The 26,320-nt window shown below is 39.4% G+C and overlaps 1 protein-coding gene and 1 long non-coding RNA gene across 2 annotated transcripts in view; both read right to left on the minus strand.

The window, feature by feature from the left end:
• Positions 1-12,638, minus strand: part of OTUD7A (OTU deubiquitinase 7A) — a 57,828-nt gene extending 45,190 nt beyond the window's left edge. Inside the window, exons 1-2 of the mRNA XM_088520036.1 lie at positions 12,531-12,638; positions 7,797-7,933 (exon numbers count right to left, since the gene is read on the minus strand). The gene's annotated coding sequence lies outside the window, so the exon portion shown is untranslated. The remainder of the gene's footprint in view (positions 1-7,796; positions 7,934-12,530) is intronic.
• The window catches only part of LOC148596399 (uncharacterized), a 384,302-nt gene that overhangs the window by 62,955 nt on the left and 295,027 nt on the right, over positions 1-26,320 (minus strand). The window lies entirely within an intron of this gene.

Consider the following 26,320-nt stretch of genomic DNA (forward strand, 5'->3'; position numbering starts at 1 on the left):
ACAGAATGCATATACTGTCTTGGAACACCCTGCATGTGTTTTTTTTTGAAAGAAAAGTTTACACGGAAGATGCTACATACAGGAGCACAGTCTGAAGTGCTTGACTTTACGCACAGAGCCAGCCGCAATTAAATGGATTTTATTTAGTAAGTTCCAACTTGTATTAAAAGAAAAAAAAAAGTCAGGTAAACAACAATTCTACAGACTACTACAGGTGTGCATCTGATACATTCCTAACCTCCTCTATTGCTGGATTTCTACTGTTGAATTTCCACTGGTGAAAGCACTTAAATCAGAAACACTTGCAAGAGGTACTCAATATAAACACTTGGTCAGCTGGGAGAGGCCGAAAGGAAGGGCAGAAGGGCTTGGTAGGACTTTGGAGAACACTTGTGTTCTCTGACAGATGGAATTAGAGCTCAGGTTACACAGTTAAGGTACACACGGGTATTTAGTAAAAACAATTAAAACCTTTACCTAATTCCACCCCCAAAGGGGGGGTGGGGGAAGAAAAAAGGATTCAGCCCACTATCCTGGCTTTCTAAAGTAGTTACTGCTTAATACCTGATTAATGACAAGAGACAAACACATTATTTTTCCTCCTAAGTGAAAGACATCAGGTTTCCTTTACAGGACCCTTTGCTTGTGCAAGGCCCCGCGAGGCGCCGTCCTCAGCAGCTGCTGCAGGCTGCTCGTACTCGCCCCTCGCCGAGACGCCACCGTCACACCAATACGTGACAATGACTCACGGCCCAGCAGCAGCACGGAGCGCCTAATGGAATCACAGTCAGAGCTGAGGAAATGCAAAAATGTTCTTGTTTTTGTACAGATAATGACTTTGAACACAAAACAAACAAAAAAAGTGTGCGATTAATTCTTGTGTAGAATATTTTAATTGTAGTTTAAAAATGCTCCTGAAAGTGCATTTGTGCATTCACTAAAAACAAACTCAAGAAACAGAGAGAGAAGTCTTTTTAATTTTCTGCCACTGACAATTTCTCTTCTATTTTGTCAAATGAAACAATTTGGAAGTGAAGTGAATCACATATCACAACTATGGCAGCGCCTGTGAGTCACAGTCCTACTCTATATGAAATTAGAAAGTTGCTTTTAGGAGAAAGAGGAGGAACAGGGAGTTATTATTGTAATGTATGTGTTGTCTTGTATTTATTGATAACCATGATAGCACAGTTTTCTCCTGTGGTTTTTCAACAGTTCGAAGAAGCAATCTACCAGTGCACTTTCTTATGGCACAATCACCTTGGGATCCACTAGTAAAGAAAGCCCAGCCTCAAGTGATAAATAACACACAGATGTTAAGGGACTTTCTCTTGCCAAATCCATGGCTAACTGACAACCATCTATCCTACTGTATTTTGTACCTTTTCCTGAATAAAGGAAACCCATCTTTCTAGATGATGTTCTCTAGCCAGTTGTGCTAGACATGCTACTAAGACATCAAGGCATTAAAAACAGCTAGGTTACAGGTGTCTCCACATTTCTCAGTCTGTACTACCGTGGAAATATTGTAAAGAAAAAAGGATTTAGATAAATAAGACCTGTACTTTTGCTTTCATGCCTGTTATTCATCATTGGCCAAAGTTTGCCTTTAAACATGAATTTTATCATTCCGTCTGGCAGATTCAGTTGCGACTTTACCACATGCCCAAGGCAAAGAATAACATGGAAACTTCTCACAGCAGAAGCAGGTGGTATTGGTTGGCTATTGCTTGCCTCACAGCCACAGGGGAATGAATTGTGGAAAAAGCTGGGAACAACTTCATTTCACTGTCCCCCTCTGCAAAGAAGCCAGGTCTTTTCTCACTCCATTTCCTACTCTTCGAGGATACAAGAGCAAATACACAAAACTAAAATACACAAAGTCTGCAGAGACCATTTCTCTTCCCATGAAACAGCATGAGCGATCCCCAAATGACTTCCCCCTTGCCTGTCTCTACTCTGGTCACCTACAGAAACAGATGTTGTACAAAAACACATCTGTGTGTGCTCCAGCGTGCGCACATGCAAAAAGCACCTTCTTCTCATGATTATTTTCAGTGATATTGCTCTGAAACTGCAAGTCCAAGGATTTGTTTAAAGTAAGTCATATCAGTAAAACAGCCTTCCCCTGTATATTCCTACCGATACAAGTAGCTTTTGAACCGCTACAGTTAGAGGAAGATTCAAAACAGCTTGAAAGTTAAACTCCACGTAATGCTGATATTCTGAGCCCATATTCTGAGCCCTTTGGTTCCCCCAAAGGAAGTTCTTTCTAGTGCTAATGAATGTTTACTGTCCTGATAGAGAACTGGCCATCTCTGCGTTCACAGCGAATGGAAACACAGCCCATGTGTAACTGAGCCTGTGAGAAGTTTTGTTTTGTCAAAAACCAAAAATTTAAAATGAAATACTATCAAGGTTCCAGTACATTATATAAACGATAAAGAGCCATATAGCTAGAGAACACCAGCCTTGTATTGGATGCCAAGGAAGTACACCCAGCAAAAACCTCCCAAGCCCACAGCCATGGAAAGAACAAGCTCTCTCCATTCCTAGGGACTCCGGCCTACGTTCCTGTAGGTCCTGTGTACTCCGGACAACCCTAGGACACCTGCACAAAAATATCCACGCTCACTCCCACAGCATGGATATCTTGATTCTTCCTGTTGCTCATCAGATCCAAAGTGACAGCACAACCTGAATTAACAGCGCTCACTCAGAGAAATGCGTATGAAAAACCCACCAGTGATCACTGTTCAGTGTCCTGGGTTACCTGGAGATGAAATAACATCTGCAGAGTTGTGCTGATCGGAGCTCTGCTCCTACACGATTTCCTTGCAAACTCTGGATCTCACCAGTGCAGAATTAAGCACATCCAGCACCACAGGAGATAACTAAAACCTCTGCCGCACATACAACCAAACAGCATCTACTGCAGAAACTCATTCCTCACACGCTGTCAAGGCCTCACCACAGGCCTGAAACACTATAAACAGGATGTGCTGTGCCATCAAACCTACAAATATTTACATATATAGGAGAAAAAGAAAAATATATACTATATTTTATTTGTACTACCTCACTCCCTACAGAAAGCCCAAATGATGAATACAGTGTTCTCTGAAAGCAAGGAAGAAATTTGGTAGATCCTTCCCTGTACAGATTTGGAGTACCTATATTTTTACAGAAAGGGCAGGTTTCTCACATTCTGGAGTTTAGGGGAAAAAAAGAGAAAAATAGACTTTCAGACATTATTCTCTTTGCCAGAGAACTACTATTAGCTGTAAAAACACACCCAGATGGAATAGGAAAGAAAGACTGCTAAGCAAGAAAAGAAAACAAATTGTAAGGACGGAGGCAGTGACTCATTACAAACTACCACCTCGGAGCCCAGATGGCTACCAGACTTCTTGTTCTCCCTGGCTGAACACAGCCCTTCTACCCTTGAACCATCCCCACCACCACTTCTGGTGGCTGGTCTAAGCCTTAACGTGGGAGATGAAATGCAGTCAACAGAGTTAAAGTGTAACAGACCCTGGGAGCAGAACTAACAATCACCTGCCTTAGACCTCCCTGCCAAGAATGAGAGCTCCTGTCGTGGTTAACAGCACAGACACCTATGGGGCCTTTACTCCAAGGGCCTTGTTCTATAAAGCCATAACACTATTCTCCCAGGCTTGTTTCTTCACCCTGTAGAATTACAGATTTCCTTTCAAAAGTGTCACACACAAACAGCACTTGGCACTCCACTTCAAGCGCACATTCAAATTTGCTGCCTAAACGATTCCATATTTAGACAATGTGAAAACAAAACTAAAGGTTTAGATACAGCAGTCTACAAATATATAGCATAATGAGCGACGAATGAGGATAATCTGATGTTAGCTGTAAGAAGCATCTTTTTAATGGTATTTAAAAGAATAATGAATATTTCTAAATGTTGGAAGTTAATAGAACATAAAATTTATACCTGTTAAAGTCTCATTTGTATTTGACTTTATTCTCCTTTAACTATCCCTCAAAACTGAGCCATACTTGGAACTAAACAGCCTTCATCTGAATTAAGCTTTGACTTCTGTATAATTAGTCTTTAATCCAGTTAAACTATATGAAAATCTTTTTGTCCTAAAAGGTGAAAAGAGTTTCAAAGTGCTAGCTAATTAAAAAAAAAAAGGGGGGGGGAATAAAGAATTCCATTGCCTCAGGATTATAAATAGCAGACAAAAACAGATGTGATGAAAAGCAAAGGAAAGCAGAGCAAGGATGGACAAACCTTCAGCAAGACCAAGTGATTGAATTGCAATTAAGATTCTCTTTGACTTTTATAATCTGCAAAGAAAGGAAGAAGCAGCCACGATCATCACTCTGCTGATCTCAGTTCTGAAGAAAGCTGGAGGAGACGCTCACTGACTGCAATAAACCTGCTTTGCTCTCTTGGCTCCCTCCCTTGCAGGGAGGCTGACTGCCGAGGAACATTAGTGATGCTTCTCAGCTAAGTAACATGCAGATTTGGTGCAGACTGCTCTCCTTGGAGGGACACTACCCCTCTTGTGTTGAATTTACATGCTGCTTTGATTTTTGGTAAGAAAAACCCTTTTTGTTCACAGCTCTAAATTTTGAAAGTAATTTTTCCTGACATGCTGCATTTGATGGAGAATAACACAATTTCACCATGTGGACGAGATCATTACACTGGAAAATTGCACCAAACACAACCATTTTTGTTAGCAAAGCATCTAAATTCTTTGAACTAAGGCTAAATGCTTTATTTATTTATTTATCAAGTAAAAAGTATTTACATACTAAAAAAAAATGAAGTCTCAGAGAAACTCTAAAGCACTCCTTATTAGATAACACCTTGCCAAATGCTTCTATGAAGAATAAAAGCTATTTCAGAAAAAAAAAAGTCATGATTAAAGGATCACCTTCATTAGGGAAGATTTGGTGAGAGAGCAGGCGCAGCACTACAGGCACTGACAGCTACTGCAGGCAGGCAGTTTTTCAGACTGCCTGCTTGGAACAGCGTGGAAATGCGAAAGCAGTTAAGTGTTCAGAGCATTTGCTGGCCAGGTACAAGGTGTTTAATTATTAAGATGCAGAATCAACTGACTCTCCAAACATGAGAAAACCACGAGAGAGCATTTAGTGACTGAGGATTTATGGACCATCTTCTTTCAGTGTTAAAATGGGAAGAACCAGGAGGAAGAAAAGATCTCCATGGTACTAAGATACCAACTGCCCACAGAATGGTACTTGGGAAAATTAACCCAAATTAATTTAACTAAATTTGTCCAAGTCTTTTAGTTCCTTTGCAGACAAATTCACTGGGGAATAAAACGTGACCTTAATTTATTTTAGCTCATTTTGCTTTCCAAGTGAATTAAACTAAATTCACTGGAGGCCACTTGAATTATGAATGGGATAGTGCACCCAGGGATGTACTGGGATTTTCTCAGGTAATTTCCCAGAGTTGGGGGCAACATGGCTTGAGACACAACGTACATCAGCAACTGCCCTCAACAGTGGGAATGGGTGATTGTGCTTTACAGGAAGAGGAAGGGGTAGGTATGGTGATGTACAGAGCACTTGGGTGCTTTAGGAGTATAGATACAGTCTGTGAGTTCAAAGACTGAAATGCACTGCAAGAAGAATTAAAAGAGTACACAGCTATTCTTTTCTTGTGATAACAACTGCTGAAATTTTGGCCCACAGTAACTTCTTAGTTTCTAGTGCTTCTTCTCATGAGTGATGAAAGTCAAGAAAAAACTTGCTTCCGCAGCCAAAAAAAAAAAAAAAAAAAGGCAGCTATAATCAGTTTTAGTATCAGCTAACAGCCACTCCGCAATCAACAGGGCAGCTCATTCACTGTAAATCCCAACTTGCTATCAACACCTTTCAACTTCTGCAGAAACGTGTCTCACCCTTTGTTCATGCTCCTCTCCTTGGTAGCTGGCAATGCACCGCCACGCAGGCTGCCAGATAGAGGCATATTGCATATTGATAAAGGACTCTGCTGAATCATCGTTTGAGATGAGATTCAAAAATTAGAGGTTGTAACCCCATATTAGCAGCTAATAACTAAGCTAAAATAATGTGAGCGAAAAAAAAAAGAAGACTGGAAAGACTATCCTGTATTTCTGTATTTAAGAGCTACAGCACACTCCCAAGGAAGAAGCATGGAAAGGCGTGGAGTACCTTAGGACAGCTGAATCTCCTGAGGACGTCGAGAAGCACCTGAAAAAGCTCTGAGAGGTTCTCTGTTGATCCTGCACAGTGCCGAGAGCGCAGGAAAAGGCAGAGCAGCAGCGCTGTGCGGATGCGCGTGCCAGGGCAATTCCAGCTATTGGGAGGGCTCCCGCACTGCTGCGGCAGGAACGCTTTCACAGCCCCTGTCAGGGAGCTTGGGAGAGATTTTGAAACACTGATTCTTACTCAGGAGTGATTATATTCTCAGAGGAGAAAATGTCATAGATAAATGACAACTTCATGGAAATAGCAAGGCTAGAGCTTAAATAAATCAACAAACAGGAGACGGCCTTTCCAGGTAGGGAACCTCTGCATCCTTCAGTCAATACTTTTTCCATGATACCATCTTTTCGCTTTCATACCGGGCAACAGATAAGGAGCCTGACCATAAGACAGCCTTTTCCTCATTTTATTCATAAGGGCTCTCACAGGGTGCCAGCTGCGTTCTGTCAGAAAGTAGCAGTGCAAGAAACAAATGTAAAGTGACTGATAAAAATGGAATTTCTGCTAACTGAAGGGCCTCCATTTTAAATCAAATGGAAGCATCACATATTTTTACTTGGGAAAATGGTATGGAATTAGGCAATATATTATCGTACTGTATCAAAAGTATAATAATTAGGGTTTCAAATGTTAATCTGAGGTTTAATGAAGTTGTGTATCTTCTACTAAGTAACACACATCATCTATAGGGGGGAATATCCCAATGAAACAGAATGTCAGCAGTACGAACGTACTTTTTCCTCATTTAGAAAAATTTTCTATTTTTTCCCCTCATTTACAAGTATTCCCAGATGTATCAAGAAAAGAAAAAGCTTATAAATATTGAACATATTCTTCCAAATATGTCATCCTTCTTCCAGATAAAGATCCTGCCCAAAACTCTTGATCTTGCAGTTTTCTTTGACATACACATACTGCATACTCTGCAAATAGGCGTACATACGAAAGTATGAAGTATGCAAAAAGATATCCGAAATACCATTACCAGATATAACATGCAGTTTTATTAAAGTGTGTTTTGCATTAAAATATATATATATATGTATATAAAACACTTAAACTGTAGGCAGTAGGAAATGGATGCAGCTCAGTGATCAAAACAAAAAAAATGGCACAGCCACTTACTGTTTCCTGTATTTTGAGTTATTTAGCACCCTGCTCCTAAATTGCCAATTCTAAAATTAATTGTCATAGCAACAGGAGTCTAAGTCTTAATTTACAATGCAGATAGTTTTTTAGCTCTATTTCTCATACATAACCCCTGGTTTCCTGGTTTCAATTTACTGAAGTAAACTTTTAGCAGAAGAGAGGAACAGCCCACGGACAGGTATGGCGCATGGGCATGCAGTTGTGAGCACGCAGCTCAATCTTGCCTCTGCTTTACAGCAAGCTATTTTCCCCAATACTTTCATTTAAAAATAAACAGCTGTTGCTGAAAAGCCAGATTGCTAAGATTAGTTTGCTTGTTAGGGATGCTTACTTCTGAGCCATAAATAGCTGTAAGGCTGATTAAAGTTACCTTTAAGCAAGCTTTTCGTTTGACTTACTTTCAACAGACTTTAAGTAAGATTTCCTTGAGGCATGCGTCAGATGGGCATTATACTGCTGTTTTTTGGTGAGGAAAATAATCCATTTTTTCCACAGTAGAAGGTATGAATAAGCAAAATTGTGTCCCCTGAGTAATCTGGAAAAGAAGAAAGCAGGATATTAATCAAGCTTATTCTGCATTACTTGAACAATAATAATGATAATTGATAAAAAAAAAAAACTTTGTCCTTTTCCTTAGCAGCCTATTGAATGCAATAATCTTGATGCAGATAAATTACCACATGCAATAATTTGCATTAAATTCCAATAGCAGAACAAACAAACAAACAAACAAAAACAAAGCAAAATGGAAGACCACCAGAATTTCTTCGTTACCCTGACTAGCATTTTTTTCCCACGTGAGAACTGGAATAAATCCTTCCCTCTTTGGTCTATGCTGCTAATATTACTCTCAGATAAAGTCTGCAGTGGATTGAACAGACAGGGCCATACAGGCAGAAGCCCAGACTGCATTATGAGCTTTGTATGAACAGTCTTATTGGTAAAATTCCCCAAGCATACATTATCTTCTCGTACACAGAGATTAGAGACACACTCCCATGCTTGATTTTATGTCAAGTGCATAGTCCACACTTGAAGACATTCAATTCAGTTTTTGTAAGTGTAATCTCGAGCATATTCTGACCTCGAAGTATAAGTTCAACTGCTGCTTTCAATACAGAGCTTGACTATCTGTTGCACTTTGTTCTGTTGTGTCTATCAAGGGAAAAGCAAACTGGTGATTTTTGCAGGTTTTCCTTAAAAACACAGATCCCACCAATTGGCTCGTCCCACAGCTTCAGTAACAGATAAGAGGGGGAAAAGTTCTGATATTAATGCCATGTACAAACAGCAACCTTACAAGTCCTTAGATGTGTAGGATGCTAAGCATCTGGCTTGACCAGTCATTCCCATGTTCAAATTCAATGATAAACTTAGTCACCTTGCTGCATACAACAGCTCAATCAGCTACAGCAAGAAAAGGCTCATAGATACACATCATGCAGCCAGACAGAACAAGTAACTCCTCCCAGCCCAGGACTCCCACCCTTGTTTCTCCAATTCTATATTATTGCATTTAGTTTGGAAGGGTAAGGTAAGAAGGGCCAAAGGCTTAATTATGTTTCCTGCTTAAAACTGTGCTTTAACGTCATCAGAAGCATTTTTATAACAAGAGGGATACGGAGGAAAAAATAAAGATATGAGACATGGAATCTGGAACCATTCATTCCACAACATTTTGAAATGCATAGAGAGTATGGCAGCTTCTTCCTGAGTGTTCCACTAAAGCCACGGATGTAGCCGAGAGCCTGTGCAGAAGCCCCTGGGAAACCGTGCGACGGCAGCGCGGTGGGAAAGGCCCTTCCCGCTGAGCAGCACGGAGTCATCGTGACGGGGACACCGCCAAGGGTCAGGGACCAGCTCGGGAGCTGCTGCCCGCGCAGCTGCAGGCGGCACGTGGGGAACCGCAGCCCAAATCGGCACACGCAGCTCACGCTACCGGAAAGGCACAGCAGTGGAGGTCATAGATACTAGCTGGTACAGAGCAAGAACTGAGATACAGCTTTACACAGGGTGAAGGTACCCAGGTTTGAAAATGGATCTTCATCAAAACTTAAAGGACATATAAAATGCCCTAAGCAGCCATAAAATCTCTTTCATTTACTGAAATCAATTTTCTCTTACTAAAAGTAAGTTGTAGCTACCCACAAGGTAATAAAACTTGAGTATCTTTTTCTTTGATGGTATTTGCCGTAAAAAGAAAACAAGATAATTTACAAGAAATAATGATTCAGGCTCAACAAGGAAAATTGCTTTCAAGCAATAACAGTCCATTTATACTGTTAAACCACCCCAAAACACAACCATCAAATTAACTATAAATGGAAGCACACAAGAGTTCTTGACGTTGGTAACCACACTGTACATCTATAAAGGATGCCTTAGGATAGAAGCACTGATGAAGCTTCTGAAAGAAATATTTCTCATTAAGCAAATCATTCAACTAATCGAGACCTATAAATGATACAGCCTAGCTAAAAACCAATCTAAGATCACTGTGAATTTTCACCAGACGAGAGACCTGAAGAGCCATAAGACATTACTGTCTTAGAGAGAGGGCTTCTTTCACTGGTGGAACACATTCTATACAGTTTGTACAAAGAAAGATGCATCATATTTCTCGGTATGGAATAAAGCTTCCAAGTATTTTACTATACTTTTAGTGATTACCAAAAGTCTTTAGATTTCATGACAAGTGTAGTCTGGTCTACAATGACCAAATAAGAAATGCCTGTTAGAGCACAGACCAGCGGCAAAGAGCGTCAGCTAGAATGTTTGTTTTCTGCATTTGGAAAAGTTCCATGTTTACACTCACCAATAATAAGTACCCTGTACAAAATTTACAATAGCAACATTGTTATTATGTAACAAAATGCCTCACAATAGATGCTTGTTAAAATAACCAGTCCAACCAACAATTAAACCTAAAAATGACAAGACAGTGCCTGTAATTAAAACACTCCTCTACTTCCACCCATATTATTTTGAGTATCCTAATACACCACTTAGACTTTATTAATTCTATCTTAATGAGGACTCACAAGACAAATCCAATGATGAAATTCAAACAGACTACAATCAAATTATGCATGGTCTTAAATTAGCTGTAAATTAGTAGTAACTGCTAAATAACGAATTTGAGAGTTGCATGTCATGGCAGGCGAAGTGTACAGTTATTTGCAAAACCAATTATCACTGCTCTATCATTAATCAAAATATTTCTCTAAAAATACCACTACATCAATAGCCAAGACAACTCCTAAAATACAGCAGAAGAACACTTCTGTCTTATCACTCTTAACTATAACTTACACTAGCTACATCAGAAAACTAAAAATGAAATTTGTTTTCTCTTGATAGCCACCTTGCCATTGCTTGAAAGTTCAAAGACAGCTTAAAGATAGTAAAATTTGCCACCCAATAGTCTGCCTTAAACTCTTTGACTGATAAAGGCTATTCACTGTCTCCTCTACACCAATTACTTTTAATTAGAACAGGCTGGGAAATATCAAAACTATTAAGAAAAAAAATAAAGGCTTTTGAAAGAAGGAAATACTAGAGTTAAGATGTTTAGTTAGAAAGTTCCTTCCGTTTCACTCCCACACCTCTTTTCTGATTCCCTTATACTTAGAATAGCATAATGCACTGTTAATATCCTCTAAGTTTTGCTGGAATCACTGGTTCACATTTTTGAGCCAAGTCTCCTCCCTCTGCATCCATTCTTCATAAGGAACTTGAATGTCCATTATGTGTTCATGCAATCTTGAATAATAAAAAATAAACATAAAAATAATCTGATATTAAGACTTACTAAATACAGTAGGTATGAATCTCTCTCACTTGAGTCATACCATTAAAAGCCCCTTCTGTGAAGCAAATGAAGAAAACAGATGCTATGAATTTAACCAGGAAAAAGTGCCAAATTCCCTGAGGTCTGCAGAGTTGAACTTTCAATACTGATGCAGAAATAACAGTTATCTTGAATATGTTTTGTTATGTGGACAACAGACACTTATAATTAGTTGTTCAAAACTCTTGATATGGTGCACTGAATTAAGATACCTGAAAGAAAATAAAGTTGTTCTTTCTTAGGCTGAGAAAGAGTCCACACAATAAAGATATCAAAAAGAGCTAGGAGTTTTGGCTATCTTCAAAACTCCCGCCATAATGTCAACTAAAACTGTAGTTTTTCAGAGGAATTGAAATTACATTTTTCTTCCTTCTCATTTTTAGTTTGTTCAAATGAGTGAAATTGTGAGTTTTTTTTTTTATTATTATTTCTGCTATAAAGCCTTAAGCCAAATAGGTCACTTAAATGAGTAGTTCAGTCAAAATATAGTTGATACTGTTATCAATGTAAATGAATCCATACAACTTGTAGTCTTTATATTAAAACAGCATTATAATATTTTGCCTGTAAACTCCTGTAATCAAAGGAACGTACAATTTTCATTCAGTTCTCTTCTATGCATTGTAACACAGCCTTTATTTACAATCTCAACATAGTATCTCATTCAAGTTGAATGTCTAAACATAAGGGACTTTCAAGATTTTACAGAATGGAGACTGCTCACTAAATTAGCAGCTATTCAAAGGTACATTTGAATATGGTCATGAAGTGTGGCCCCGGGAATTCGACCTTTTGAACCACCTCGATGGCTCCAGTATCTTTGTTGTGTGCTTGAATGCTCATCAGGTCTGTATATGTACGCCCCAAAAAATATTTACGAGCTTAGTTGAGGATGTGCCTTTAAGGTATGAAACTACTATACCATTTTAACGGTGAAGCTGAAAGAGGGATTGGGTTTAAAAAGATCTACTAAGTTTGAGATCATGGGCATTCTTACCATTTTCTAGGATATTTAGCACTTCAGAAAGGAAAAGCCTAGTTCCCCTAGGCTTAATTTTCAACATAACCTCAAGTTACCTCTCAAACAGTCCTGTTGACCTGATGAGGCAAGGGAGGAAGCAGTAGCAGGGAAAAACTTCAAGCTAGAAGTACTACCAAGAAAATGCTTTGCATAAAAATGCTTCTGAGGAAAAAGAAACATTTGCGTGAATTTGGCTTTAAGCAGTGTGTTTAGCATCACAGACAAACCCTGAAGCAGAAGCAGGGACAGAATACAACTCACCATGGCAGCTTCTACTTGCAATAATATCTCTTCTCTTCTGCATGCCCCATCTCATTCTGGTGATGCAAACACGACAGGCATCCACACCAGAAATGCTGTTTTCTCCCTAAAGAACGTACAGAGAATTTAGCAGGCAAATGACAATTCACAGCAGCTGAAAACGAGCTAAACAACATTTACGTTACCACTCCTTACCAGGGTTATCACCACGGGGATCTTCCATGATATGCTCACAAAGGGTTAGACCATTTATTATTACAGAATGAACTTCTGGGAAACATAAAAGCAAAGAACTAAACACAAGATACAGCTGTTACACAAATAGGTCAACTGCTGCGGCACTCTAGCAATGATTTGGATGCTTTTTGGGTCTCATTTTGCATCCAAGTTTCAAGAAGCACAAATAAAAATTCATCTAATAAGTAACACTACACCAGCCAACAGCTCTATGTTGCCACAGGCAATGAGCATATTGTTAGCCTCTTAATAACTTGAGTTGGTTTCTTCTGTTGGCAACACTTAATTCTTGTTTTCTTTGTGAGGCATCTATGTATGCTCTGCACACCAAATGTGAGATGCTAAATGGGGCACTGGGGTTGTCCATAGCTATACACAGGTATGATGTAGATAGATCCCCATCTCTGTTTCTAGTGTTTTTACCTTTTTTGAAAGCAACAGTTAACTGTCCAGTTGATTTTACTTCTGATTTTGAAGCTCTGGAGTATCACTGGCCTGTAAAAAAGCAGAGAAGACCATAAAATATTTTACTGACTCAAAAAGCAACTGTGTATAAGTATGACTACCGATCCTGAACCACTTATCATTCCTACTGCACACCATGACCCCAGCAGATCTGTATGTAGCACTATATTGGAGAAATATTTTTTTCTTCTTCCAGCTTTGACTCTTCCCAAGATTTTTATTATCACTTCACTGTGTCACTGTTGAGGTCACAACTGTTTTTCCTACAGGAAAGCCAGCCAGAGCCCAATCCTATTCAGATTAAACAAAAGAAGCATTTATTAGCAGATACAGAAACAGAAAGATAAGTTTCTGGAGAAAAACACTGGTTGACTACTAGAACAGATTAACCTAGGTATAAGGTTTCTAAAAGACAGCTTGATAAACCCAATGATACGCTGCAAAACTGAAATTGCTTTACCACTGCAGTGATGTGTACAGCATATGGCCGCTGCTCACGAATGGAGCCTCTTTACTGTCCGGTTCACAGAAAGAAGGGTTATAAACCTCAAAATCCAGTTCACACACAACTAGTTTTCCTTTAGTTTGAAGGTGATGTGAAATTTCTATGAACCCTGAAGTCTGATTGTACATTCCATGCCAATGACAGAGCTGAGTAAATAATTCCAGCTGACGCAGAACATTTAGTCTCTTTGTACTCATGGAACATTCGTCTGTGGATTGGGGCTTCACTAATTCTGCTTAACAAGTACAAGGACTTTTTTAAAAAATGAAGGCATTGCAGGTCTATTGAAAATGACCCTCAACATTCATTAAATCGACACTAACACTATATAGACCGGAGTGCTCTAGTGAGCTTTGTGGCTATGTTTTGCTGCCTGCTGGATGCGTGTGCATACTGCACTCTATCTAGTATTTTGCCTGGTCAATACTGACAATGACCAGCACATACTCAGCTATTCAAACTTGTTTAGTGATACTCTGCACAAATACCACTCTGACAGGTTTCTGTTCCAGTATATAATCTAAACAACACCAAAAACCTTTAACAAGGTTTTAAACATTACATCCTGTGATGTCTTCATGCCTATCATTCTCACGCTTGTCTTCCCCCAAACACGTGTTTATTTCCGTTCTTTCTTCTCATTTCAATACATTTTCTTAGCTTACATTCTCCTAACAACTTATTTTTTTGAACAGACACACAGCTATATTTGTTAATCTTTTTCATCTTCCTTTTCTCTTCTTTCACATATGCTATCCCACAGATTCATTTCAATAACAGTCCTCCTCACTTGTCAATTTAAAGCCAGAAGACTCAGCTTGTTTTTCATATTCCGTCATACTTGCAGCTGCTTAGCTGGTGCCCCCCCCAGCACCATCAGCACCTCAAAATGTCCAAGTTCAAGTTTCACTCAAATTCCACTGCAATGGGAAAACAGCCATGAAAACTTGACACTTAATTAGGGGAAGAAGGGGCAAAACAAACAAACAAAAATCATCAACACATACAAACCTGACTGGAAAGAGGAAACATTCTTCATGATCACATTTAGAGTATTTGGGAGTACCGATATACACACAAAAAACCATGCTAACCCACTCTTAGGTGTGTAAAATGGATATTTAACTCCTTGTACACAGGTACTTACATATGCATTTTCACAGATGTCTACTGAAGTCCACAGGCAAAATTGTACCTACATTTTGAATAAGATGACATTACACCATTGGTTCCCAACATGGTTAAAAACAATCCAAAATGCCAAATTAAGTTAGGTGTTTCAGAAATCCTCCAGACTTTTTTTTTTTCCACTTTTGACTAGATCTTTGTTTCTGATTTTTATGAGAATACAAAGACTTCACTTCAGTTTCCCTATAACGTTTATATCATTATGTGTAGATTGTACAGATATATGTATCTTGCTCAAATTCTTCCAGCCAGAAAAAGATCCTCAAGATCTTTGAGTTCATCTGATTTCTTTCCGCCAGCAACATTTCATTCATGACACACATTGCAGTCACACACAAAAATCATTGAAAACAAACGGGGCATCAGTAATGTTGGTGGTGAAGACAAAAAGAGTGCCCAAGCCCATCGCACCATTCGGATGTCCTCACATCCTGCTGATTTGCTTGACACCCTGAAAACAACAGTATGGACAGGAGAAGTGCCTAGAGGATGCCCCTGCCCTAAGAGCTCAATCGCCTGTTTGTTTAGAGCATCATTAAAAACTCATGGTTTAATTGCAGTGGTTCAGAAACAGCCAGGAGAAAGCTCTCTTTGGAGAGCAAAACTAGGAGATTGAAGAGAAAAGGCTTTTCCGATTATTTTGTCTTCTCTAAAACCACGCGAGGACACTTGCATGCATCCACTGGATAGGAAGAGAGGTCAAAGGAATGAGAGGAAATAAAATGGTTTTGTGTTAACTGAGTGAAACAATCACGCAACAGCACAAGTCTCAGGTAAGCAGACACAAAACTTGCCTTTCAGTGGAGGGGCCACAGTAAAACACCATCCACCAACAGTGAGAACTGTAAATTTCAACTAATTTGAAACTGCCAATATGAGCAATAAATTTGACCTTAGTATTTAATTTCCACATTTGGATATTTAATCACTAGTTAAAAGACTTGCTGGGGCAAATAAAATAAATTGTTCAGGACTGCTTTGTCAAATATTTAAAATATTATGTAAGATTCAAATGTTATGTAAGGGAAAAAAAAAGAAAAAAAAAAAAAAAACACCTTACTAAGTTCAAACTGAACCAAGCACAAGAAAGTCCTTGCAGAAAGTACAGATCAAACATTTCCAGTAAATTCTCATAAAGGTAATTAATGCTTTCAAAATTAAATCTAGGTCTTTTTTATAACTTAACCAAGATGGGAAAATCTCTCATTAATGATTCATGAAGGTTTTGGTATGGTAATACCTTCAAATGATCACACTCTAGTAGCTGCTGTGCTATGGTTTGATCTCACATTCAATAATGATATTCCTGCTTAAGCTCAGATGTATAGTCTGTCTCTGAAAATAGAAATGCTGAACCTTCCTCTAGAAATGCAGGTATCTTTTTATAATTAGTCCAAAAGAACATATAAACTGAAGACTTCTAAGTTCAATGCGCAAACTAGGACATTTGTAAATAATTTTATTCGGATCAATTCTGATCAGAATTTCATGACTTCTGTTGATGAAAAAACTTTCATGGTGGCTATGAGAAGAATACAAGAAGTATTAATCCTTCCTAACTAAGTTTGAGGTTTTTTCTTTAGGTAGACCTAAAGTTTTGTGTTAAGCAGTAAGTAGCTTTATTTATTTATTTATTTTTCCATCTCCAACAGCTAGTTTGCTTGCACACTTGCAGAAACAGCATCAGCAAAATCTTGGAGAGATCGCTGTGTGTTTCTTTAGCGCTTAGAATTATGTGACTCTGAGGCACAAGTTTGTTGTCTTCTCTAGAGCTTTAAGATATTTAAACCTCTTGCTTATGTTCATTGCTGCTAGCTTTTAACATCTGCAGTGAAAACACAAACATCCAGAACATTCAATCATCTGAATTTGTCTTTGGAAATAAAATGGCCCAAACCCACTCTGTGCTGTCTGAATAGAGCAAACTATGAATATTATGGCCAATCCGCACATATCTGCTTTGCACTTGGGAGAAAAGCACAAGAGGTGAACATAGAGACAACATGCCTGTAGAGATGGTCATCCCATCACACAACTCTAGTATGTGGGGGGGAAAAAAAAAAAAAAAAAAAAAAGGAGATAGAAAGAGTTAAGAGTTCACATATGCAAAAAGAAACTCACGGAGGCTTCTGGAATTTAGTTTTCTGTCCTGTTTTTGCTTTTATGATATGGAGCTTATGCATATTACTTAGAAACCAATTCCAAGTGCACCATTAAATGTTTCAAATTACAAAACCCAAAGTGAAATATCAGACTCTCTGATCACGCTAGAGAACAGATTACATTATTATCACTGCCCCTAGTACCTATACCATAACACCAGGACAGAGGCCAAGTCAGGGGGAGAGAAGGGAGCAGACAGAAATAGTCTTGCAGCTGGCGTGGAAAGGTGACAAAACCCAAGCCACATCCAGGTGCAGTGGATGCACTCTTACAGCCTGGACACATTATGGAAGGCACCTGCTTACAGAGCAAGCGCTCTGTGTTAGCCCATTCTTCCTTGCTGATGTAACCAGTGCAAAAAAGTATCACACTGAACAGTTTTCATGGCTGAGATCACGACGCTTTGTCTCCTCTCTGCAATCCTTGGACACATCTTGCACAGTTCCAGTGGAACACGGGAAAGAAAACTTAAGAGGACAAGGCACAGAGAGCAGCATGGGGCTATCCTGACATGCAGTGAGCAACTGCTCACTGTACTTCAAAGACTGAAGTTTGAACAGGCAGGAACAAAATGGAAGTAGACCTCACTACAGTAACTCACTAAACAATTTGGGAAAAGCATGTCAGGAAGGCCAATGCAATATGCATTCACAGAATCACAGAATGGTTGCTGTTGGAAGGGACCTCTAGAGATCATCTAGTCCAACCCTCCTGCATTCCCTGACTTCCAGGCCATCATAGTTCTTCGTCAGGGAGGAGCTATTCTCTGCTGAAAAACTCCTCATCATGGAGTCTAGATGTCTGATCTGGCACGAGAGAAAACAGTCCTATACAACCTCTTACAGTTGCTCACATTCAAGGTGATCCAGTAGCTCAGAGACATAGCTAGGCACAGAACTATCATCTTGCTTCCATATCTTCTTCTGCTTTTACTATCTGGCAAAATACTACTTCTGCTTTTACTATCTGGCAGATATACTATCTATGCACACAAAAACTTTGGTGCCTAAAAACTCCACATGCAGCTGTTTAATCAACTAAAACACACTACAAAAATAAAAGAGTAGAGTATGTTGATGAGAGCGAGAAAAGATGCTCGAGTGTCCCAAGTACTTTCAGATGTGTACAACCCGTTTGTGTCAAGTGGTTAAAGCTGGCTTGGTGACACAGGTGCATACAGACAGGATCATCTAGTTTTAGCCACCTACAGTGCAGACACTTGCATTTGTGCTCTCTTTAAACTTATGGGGAATGAATGTCTTCTGAAGAAGGATTCTCTTCATTCTAATGTAGATGTCCAGAGGAGGTTATATGAATCATGACCTAGCAATGTCTATTTTACCTAACTGACCGAAAGGTGGAACAGAGGAGCATCTAATACACAGACATCTTGAAATCTAAGGAGGAGTAGGGAAGGGTCTGCATCCTCTTTTCCCCTCAGCTTAAAGCGTTTCATTTCACTTCTGCCAACACTTGCTGCTCTGGCACTCATTTGTACCTCATTTGTAGCAAAGGAGTTCAGCTTACAAAGAAAGAAAAAATATTCAACTTCTGACAAAATTTGACAAGAAACCTCACCACACCTTAGTATCCTGTCTCAGTATTTCGGTCATTCTCATTTAAACACACAGCAAGGTCACAGTGAGTATTGCCAGTAATCTATAAATTCTTTTTAATTTTTATTTTGTGAAATGCACACCAAAAACACAGGGGCTTGTGAGCTACTTTTGTTTAGCTAATGTGCAGCAGGGAAAGGAACTAGAAAACATTTTTAGTTTAACATTTGTTTGAAAACTACAGATACTTAATGATTTGTTATCACCTATATTGTTATCTGACAGCTCACAAGTGCTGCAGAAATAGTGCCAAGCCTATCTACACTTCATTAGAACACCTTACAAAACAGAAACCAGAGGGCCTCCAACACTACGAAAACATCTTAGGAAGAAGCCTTACACCATGTCTTCAGAGATCCTAACCTGACAATCACATACCACTTATATAAACAGAAAATGTTATCCCCCCACATCCCCCCCCCCAAAAAAAGCTACATTATGAGCTTTCTCTAGAAGCTCTCAGCATCAAAGCCATCAGGAGAGATTTGTATAACCTTTACAAAATAAATGGAATAAGGAGCCCTCTTCTAAAATATATAACAGAAGCCATTCAAGTTACTCTTTCACACTGCCTCAATCACCCAGTTTACTGAATTCAAAGGAAAAAAAAAAAAAAAAACCTTACTTCTCCAGAGCTACCTTTCAAGCCTTCTTCCCAGCATTCTACCACCTTCTCATGGACACCTTCATCTTGACAAGTAATAGTTGTAATATCCGTTTTAAAAGTATTGTACTACTGTCTACAAAACACACCTCCAGATACAAAAGCGGACAAGTTCCAAAGCCCACTAGGGAAGAGTAGTGTACAAGGTACTTCAGAGCACATGGCCAAGCACGATAGGAGAAAATGCTGCGTAAAACTAGAGCATGCAGTGCACACTCCTATCAATTTTAGCTTCATCTCTCGAGACCCATTTTTCTTTAAATCCTACTGCACTAAATAAAGCAGCTTTCCAGTTAACACTCCAAAGCGCGCACACACACTCACACACACAAAAAGAGGGCTTCCTGTTAAAACTGGGAACCTGCTATTGCTTTAGAAACCGCAGAAGCATCATTTCTCCTCAGCCAGCTTCTTAGAACTCAGCATAGGGCCAGAAGAAGAGCGCGCTATGATCTGCCCCGTCACGCTGTGCGGCTGAGCGTGCCGGGGGAGCTCGAGCTGCTTGGTTTGACGCCCATCTGCACGTCTTACCGGCAGCTTCCCAGGGTGAGCGGTGGGTGGGGAGAAGAATGGAGCACGTCAGAGACGATGAAACATACAGACGCCCCTGTGCTCTGCGAGCTGCTTATTTCTGCATCGTGAAATGCCAGCAGAGCAATCTGACCTCCATGGAAGAAAAGATGATTAAGGAGAGGAAAAGTGACTGGGGAAATTCTCTGGGTGATTTAAACAGGCAGGGGGTACAAGGATGTATTTTGCAACATAAACAGTAACTTCTCTGTCATTCTATAAATATTATCTATAACCTAAAGGTCACCTGAAGGTTTTAAAAAAAAATAATTTCTCAAAATCTACTTGTTAGATGAAGAAAAAAGATTCCCCCCCACCACCATAGATGCTCTAAGTGGAAAAAAAGGATGATTACATGATGAGCTGTCACTCAGCTACAGCCCACTCAGTTCTATTACTGCTCACTACAGCTGCTCAAGCATTCAGACAGCTCAGCTCCCTCTCACATGCCCTACAGGCAGCCATTCTCAAATGCCCTTTATCATGCAGGGCGACCCCTGCCCGCACAGTCCCATCTGACTTGATCTTTTTCTTTCTTTATTGGAATTTAGGATTGAACAGAGAGAGCACAGGAGCCCCGCTCTCACATCATTTGAATTCTCACACAACATATGCTTCTACTCTGCGTTTCCTCTGCTCCCTCGAAGGCTGTGGTTATACAGTACAGTGCTACATTTGCATATCAAAAGCAACTGAACTTTACGCAAAAATGAAAAGTAACCCCTTTTCTCTTTTTTGCTTTTAGTGAACAGATGCAAGAGGCTAAGACAGGAAAAGCATTTCCTTCCTCTGAATTGGTGATGCCAGATTCAGGTATAGCTTAGTTCATCAAGAGTATTGCAGGTTAGCATCTTAAAACTGAAAAAGCTCTGTGCCATCCTGCGTATTGGTGGCCACGTGCACCAGGTAGATGAGTGCACGAAGGCTTTGGGGCTGGACAGGGATGCAACCACACACTCTCTCCCAGGAGGTGGTTGCTACTCGTGACAGCACTGGTAGTGACTGCGCTGCAGAGAGGTGGCCAGGCCGGGCACGGGCACGCAGGGAGCAGCGGGACAGCGTCCCGGAGCACGGCCAGCGGCTGCCGCAGCCTCTCAGGGCAGGGGCTGTGCTCGAGCTGTCCTCAGCACTGCCAAGCCCTCTTCGCTATATCCTGCCATCCAAAATGATGCGTTTCTAGATCCTACCGTGAAAAGACAGTGACCAATTCATGGGTTGCCAACTTCACGAGGAAGATCTGTCCGTTTCAAATGATGCAAGAGAAAAATAACTAGTAGACAATTCCTACGCTCAGGAGAACTGCGCTATACTGCGACTATTATGGATCACACACGCATTTGAATTATACCAAACAAGCTTGTTGGTGGTAAATAAATCCTTGCTGAGTCACCTAAAACCCTTCTTAAATCCTCAGAGGTAGCTGAGATATTTCTGCATACATCTTCAGCTAGAATCAAATCAGCTAAAAAAGTTACACTGGATCAGAAACAAGATCCAGGATTTTAAAATTAGTCAATCCAAACAAACTGCCCTCTACTTTTCATCTACTTATTTAATAATAATCTAAAGCTCACACTCAAATACATGTCATCTAGCCAGAGAAAGAGTATACTGTTATTTGTATGGATATTTTACTGTTAATCCTTCTTCATATTAAAAATATTTTTACTAAATTCATAAACATACATCTACCCTAACGCATTTCCCCTTTTCATATGAAACCAACAGTCATGCCACTACCACATTTTCACTCAGAAACAGCAGGATAGTGGATCCAGAAAAGACTGAGATTTCAGATGTAAAAAATTATATTATTGACACCCAACTCTGTAGCTAAAACCCATGTGGGAGGCTCTATTCCCCTACTGCAGTTTAGCTTGTAAAGGGAGCACCTCCTAATAGTGTTAAATGGATGGACATCTTATTGTGAATGGAGTTCTCTCCTTGTTTGTGAATTATTTGAAGAAAACTACATGCGTCTTCCTTGGCGGACTGATTCTTGTGAAATATAGAACTGAGCTGATTCTTGCACGAGGCTAAGACGTGCATCGTATCCACTCACTAAAAGTCAAGGTGTTAAAATGCCTGGCATGTCCATAGTTAAGTCTGGCTGTTTAGAAACCAGCATGAGAAAAGCCACCACGTTCCAGCACACACGTCCTATTCTTGGCAGCCTGCGCAAAATACAAACAAAAGAGAACAAGAGCTGTCTATAAAGCTTCATCAACTGTAGGAGAGATAAGATACAAGTGACAGGTTACAATGACTGATGTGATCTAAAGCTGCTAACTAGGTTCACAGGACCAGTCACACTCTAGCGAAGGCTGATTTGCTAAACATTAACCTGTGTTAGAAATGAGCATGTTTCACTCTCTAGTTTTTATGAAGCATTGGAGAAATTCAAAATCCCAAATTCCATCAGTATATACAAAGTTCAGAAGATCACATATCAGTTCTCAAATCTCTCCCTCCCTTTTTTTTTTTTTCTCTCCCAAACACTCTGAATCATCCTGAGGCCAATTCTGCCTTTCTGTCTGCCTGATGTATTCAAAGGTTGTTGCTGGAGTCACTTCCTCTTCACTGTCCTATTTAACTAATGCAATTCAACTGAATAAAATAAACTATTTCTGCAATAACAGGAAGGCATGTAGTGAACCGTGGAATACCAAATATACCAATTCACTTAATTCAGTGGATACAAATTTTCCCCAGAATACCTCACTGTAACTGACTGACACTAAAACAGAACAAATAATTCAGTGATCACACCTGCACCCTGAACAGCCTGTCTTGTTCGGGACTGAGGTCATGCAGAGCGGGGAGTTTGCAGTGCAGCTGCTGTACTTTACATAAGCACAGAGCTGCCACGGAAGTTGCAACGCCTGCTTTTTACTCCCTCTTTCTCTGCCTCCCTCTCTCCTTTTATTTTTTATTTTGCTATATACTGTGTACAACAAAATATTTCTATTCCCCACTACCTTCTCAGAAGGTCAGCTTCCCCCTGCCCTCAATATGAGAATAAATTACACCGTCAGATTATTTCATATGGTAGTAAATAACATAATTGTGTGACAATTTTTAGAGTTAATGTAAGTTTCTTACCTATTTTTATACTATAAAAAAATACAGTCTTCAAACGCTTAAGACACACGGGCACGGAATTTCAGATGAGAAACGCCGATCAGAAAGAGTCTGACACAGGCTATTAGATTCTCACATGGTTGTGGTGCCCTTTTTGGGTCAAAATGACCCATCTTGCTCTAACTCCTTCATAATGCTGGTCCCCGCCCAGCATTTACCCTGATCCTCCCCTCTTCTCATTATGCTAAATGAACAATTTTTAATAACAGAAAATAGTTATCACAATTTGTCTTGTGCTAGGGGTATATTTTCTTTACAATATCTGAATCACTTTGATCACAAACATCACCCAATGCGATGCAGCACCTTCCCATGCGCTCGCCGTAACCACGCTCTGAACATTTCCCAAGCAATGCTGGTGAAGTATGAAACTCAGTTTTAATATACAGGATAATTAAACTTACCTTGATAGCTGTCCTTTAATGGAGATAGTCTAAAAATACGGCAACCTATATAAATGTTTAGTAACCCCCATGATAGCTTCACTATGTATCCGTGTACCACTACCCTACACCAAACCAGGTTCAAGCTCTCCAGCCATCAGGAGCTGTGTATGCATTCATCTTTCTTTTATCCACGTTTCTGTGAAAAGTAGCGAAAGATAAATGGCAATTGCTTCAATATTAGCCAGACTAGGCACCCTAGCCAAGCCGAACTCCTCACTGAAGCGAGTTGAGGATCCCACTTCAACAGGTACCCATTCGAATTCTCATGTAAGCTTTTGTTGAGCAGGAAGCTCAATAAAAAAAAGGAACTATATCTGCACATTTCAACGCATTAAAATCATGTGGGACTTTCACTCTTCTCGAAGTTCTCATGTAAATGCAAAAGAGTGTGATGAAATGAAATTTCCAATTTCAACTATAAACTGCATTAGAAGCAGCATCAAAGGACAGAAATGATTCTCTGCCATTCCAGCTGAATGTCATATATTCAGCTGCTATTCAAGGTACTTACAGAGATGAGCGGCAAAATCAACATTGCCCTAAAAACAGAGAAACCTCCCAGAAGCTAATAGAATACAATAAAGTTCAGTTTTTTTGCACTTCAGCTAAACGAGGCTACATTTCACCAGTTTTTGGATCAAAGCAAATAGAGCAGAGAGGAAAGCAAAGCCAGTCATTTTATGAAATCCCATAGCAGAGCTTGGCATCTCCAAGGCACTTCCTTCTTCCTGTGGTCCCAGTGACATCAGACTGTTTCTTTGCCTGTTTGCTAACCTCTGACCACATGTTTCTGCATGCTCCTGCCCCTGCTTCCATGCCCTGGCATGTTGGGAATCAACACACATTTCATAGGGATGCCAAGTTCCTGGCTCAAAGCTTTCTCTCTCCCTCTTTCTCTCAATGTTTCCAGATCCTGAAGGTAAAGTCAGAAGTGCACCTAAGAAGGAATGGGGAAGTCGCAAGAATTTAAAAGAGCCCACCCAAAGACTGAACACTCATCTTAAAAGAGCAGTCATAATTTAAAGTGTAACAGAAATTTAGGGACACGCAATCCTCTCCAGGAGAGAACAAGACTGAAGCTGCCTGTGTGCAACTACATTATGATTCATCCTTTCTGCCCATAAAACTCAGCTCTGGAATCCCTCCTCTAAGCAATATTGGTTTTAATCCTCTCATTTAAGACCTCACATTTATGCCAGATGCACTAGCACTTCATCACTGCAGCTCAGTAAACACACGATGCATTTTGTCAGCCTTCCTAATCGCAGCCTCCTCGCACGTGCCCTATAGGTAGGGCTCGCGGGCTCCCTGCGAGCTAACGGCAGGGCGCCTCACGGCCGACACTCTGCTTGGTAGCACTCTGGTCACCTAAACCTGAACAAAGCAGCTCCATTTTCTAGTTTCTTTCTCTATTACTTAAGCTATTAGGAGAAATTAATAAAGAGAAAACAGCACTTCATTAGATTCTGCAATTTCCAGAAATGTTTGCCTCCTTCAAGGAATTGAATCTTTTGCAAGGTTTAATATAAGACAACATTATGAAACACCTAATCTATCATAAAAGTATTTCATCAAATACTGAAAAAATCAAATGCCATGCTAGAAATTATTGTGTATCAGACTATCGAATTTTTTTATGTTCTTAAATATTTTTAATGGATACAATTTTTGATAAACTAGAAAAATAATAAAAGCATAGCAGAATACTATTTAGCAGAATTTAATTCCTAAACTGTTGATTTATATTTAACAACTGTCCTTCCCAACAGAAAAAAAAAAAAAGAAAAAAGTCTCAGTCCCCCATCTGCTATTATTTTTGAGCAGCTTACCAACTGACAAGCAAAGAAATAGGGAAACAAACATTTAATAACTCATGTGCATTAAAAAAGAGATATGACAAATACTAAAAATTGTGTGCATTGTTATGGAATGAGAAAAAATGCCTGTACGTGTTAGAATAACCATAATTATTTTAAATATATATACACACATTTTTAAAGGTGTTACACAATACATAACACTATAATCACTTTATGTTCTTTTTTCATATAGTATAAGCAACGAGTCCAAAATACAGGATTTGATATACATTACAGTCATTAATCCTACTGAAAGCAATGCAGGAAGAGCTCAGAGGTTATTTAATAATATTCTCTCTACTAACAGCAGACAGTCATCTGACGATGCAGAAATGTAACATTTCATCTACCTCATCCCATAGGTTCATTCTATTCAGCAGAACCTGTTTTGGGAAAGGAGAGAGGAGCCCCAGTTTCAGGTGGGAATTAGAAACACTATTGTGAAGGCATTAAAATAGACATTCTATAAACACCTTCATATTGTGAAAAATACGGTTTAACGATTACTCGCTTATATAACAAATGCTCCTTATTTTATTAATTTCTACCAAAAATTAGAAGGCATTAATTTAAAAGCAAACAAACAAAACAACAACGTCTTCCCCTAAGCAGTAAACCATTATTTTTATTGACTTTTTTAAAGGTATCATATGTTGCAGAAAGCTGCAAAGAGTAAGTTTTCTAAAAGCCATTCCATATTATCCATCAAGTAACTATCCACTACTCCATATTATCCATCAAGTAAATGTAACAACTCTCCTTTAGTTTAGGCCCTCTGGCAGAAAGAAGTCAAATTAAAACAGAATATATGCATTTCTTACTAATTCTATGCCACAACCATTAAGCAATATACAAAGATGAAACTAGAATAGATTACAATAATCCATAAAATATCCTGTAATGTAATTATGTCCAACTTCTTTTCAAAAGCCTCCC

The sequence above is a fragment of the Tinamus guttatus genome, unplaced genomic scaffold, assembly GCF_059628265.1.
Source record: "Tinamus guttatus ecotype Peru unplaced genomic scaffold, ASM5962826v1 Tinamus_guttatus_pri_ptg000004l, whole genome shotgun sequence".
NCBI lineage: Eukaryota > Metazoa > Chordata > Aves > Tinamiformes > Tinamidae > Tinamus > Tinamus guttatus.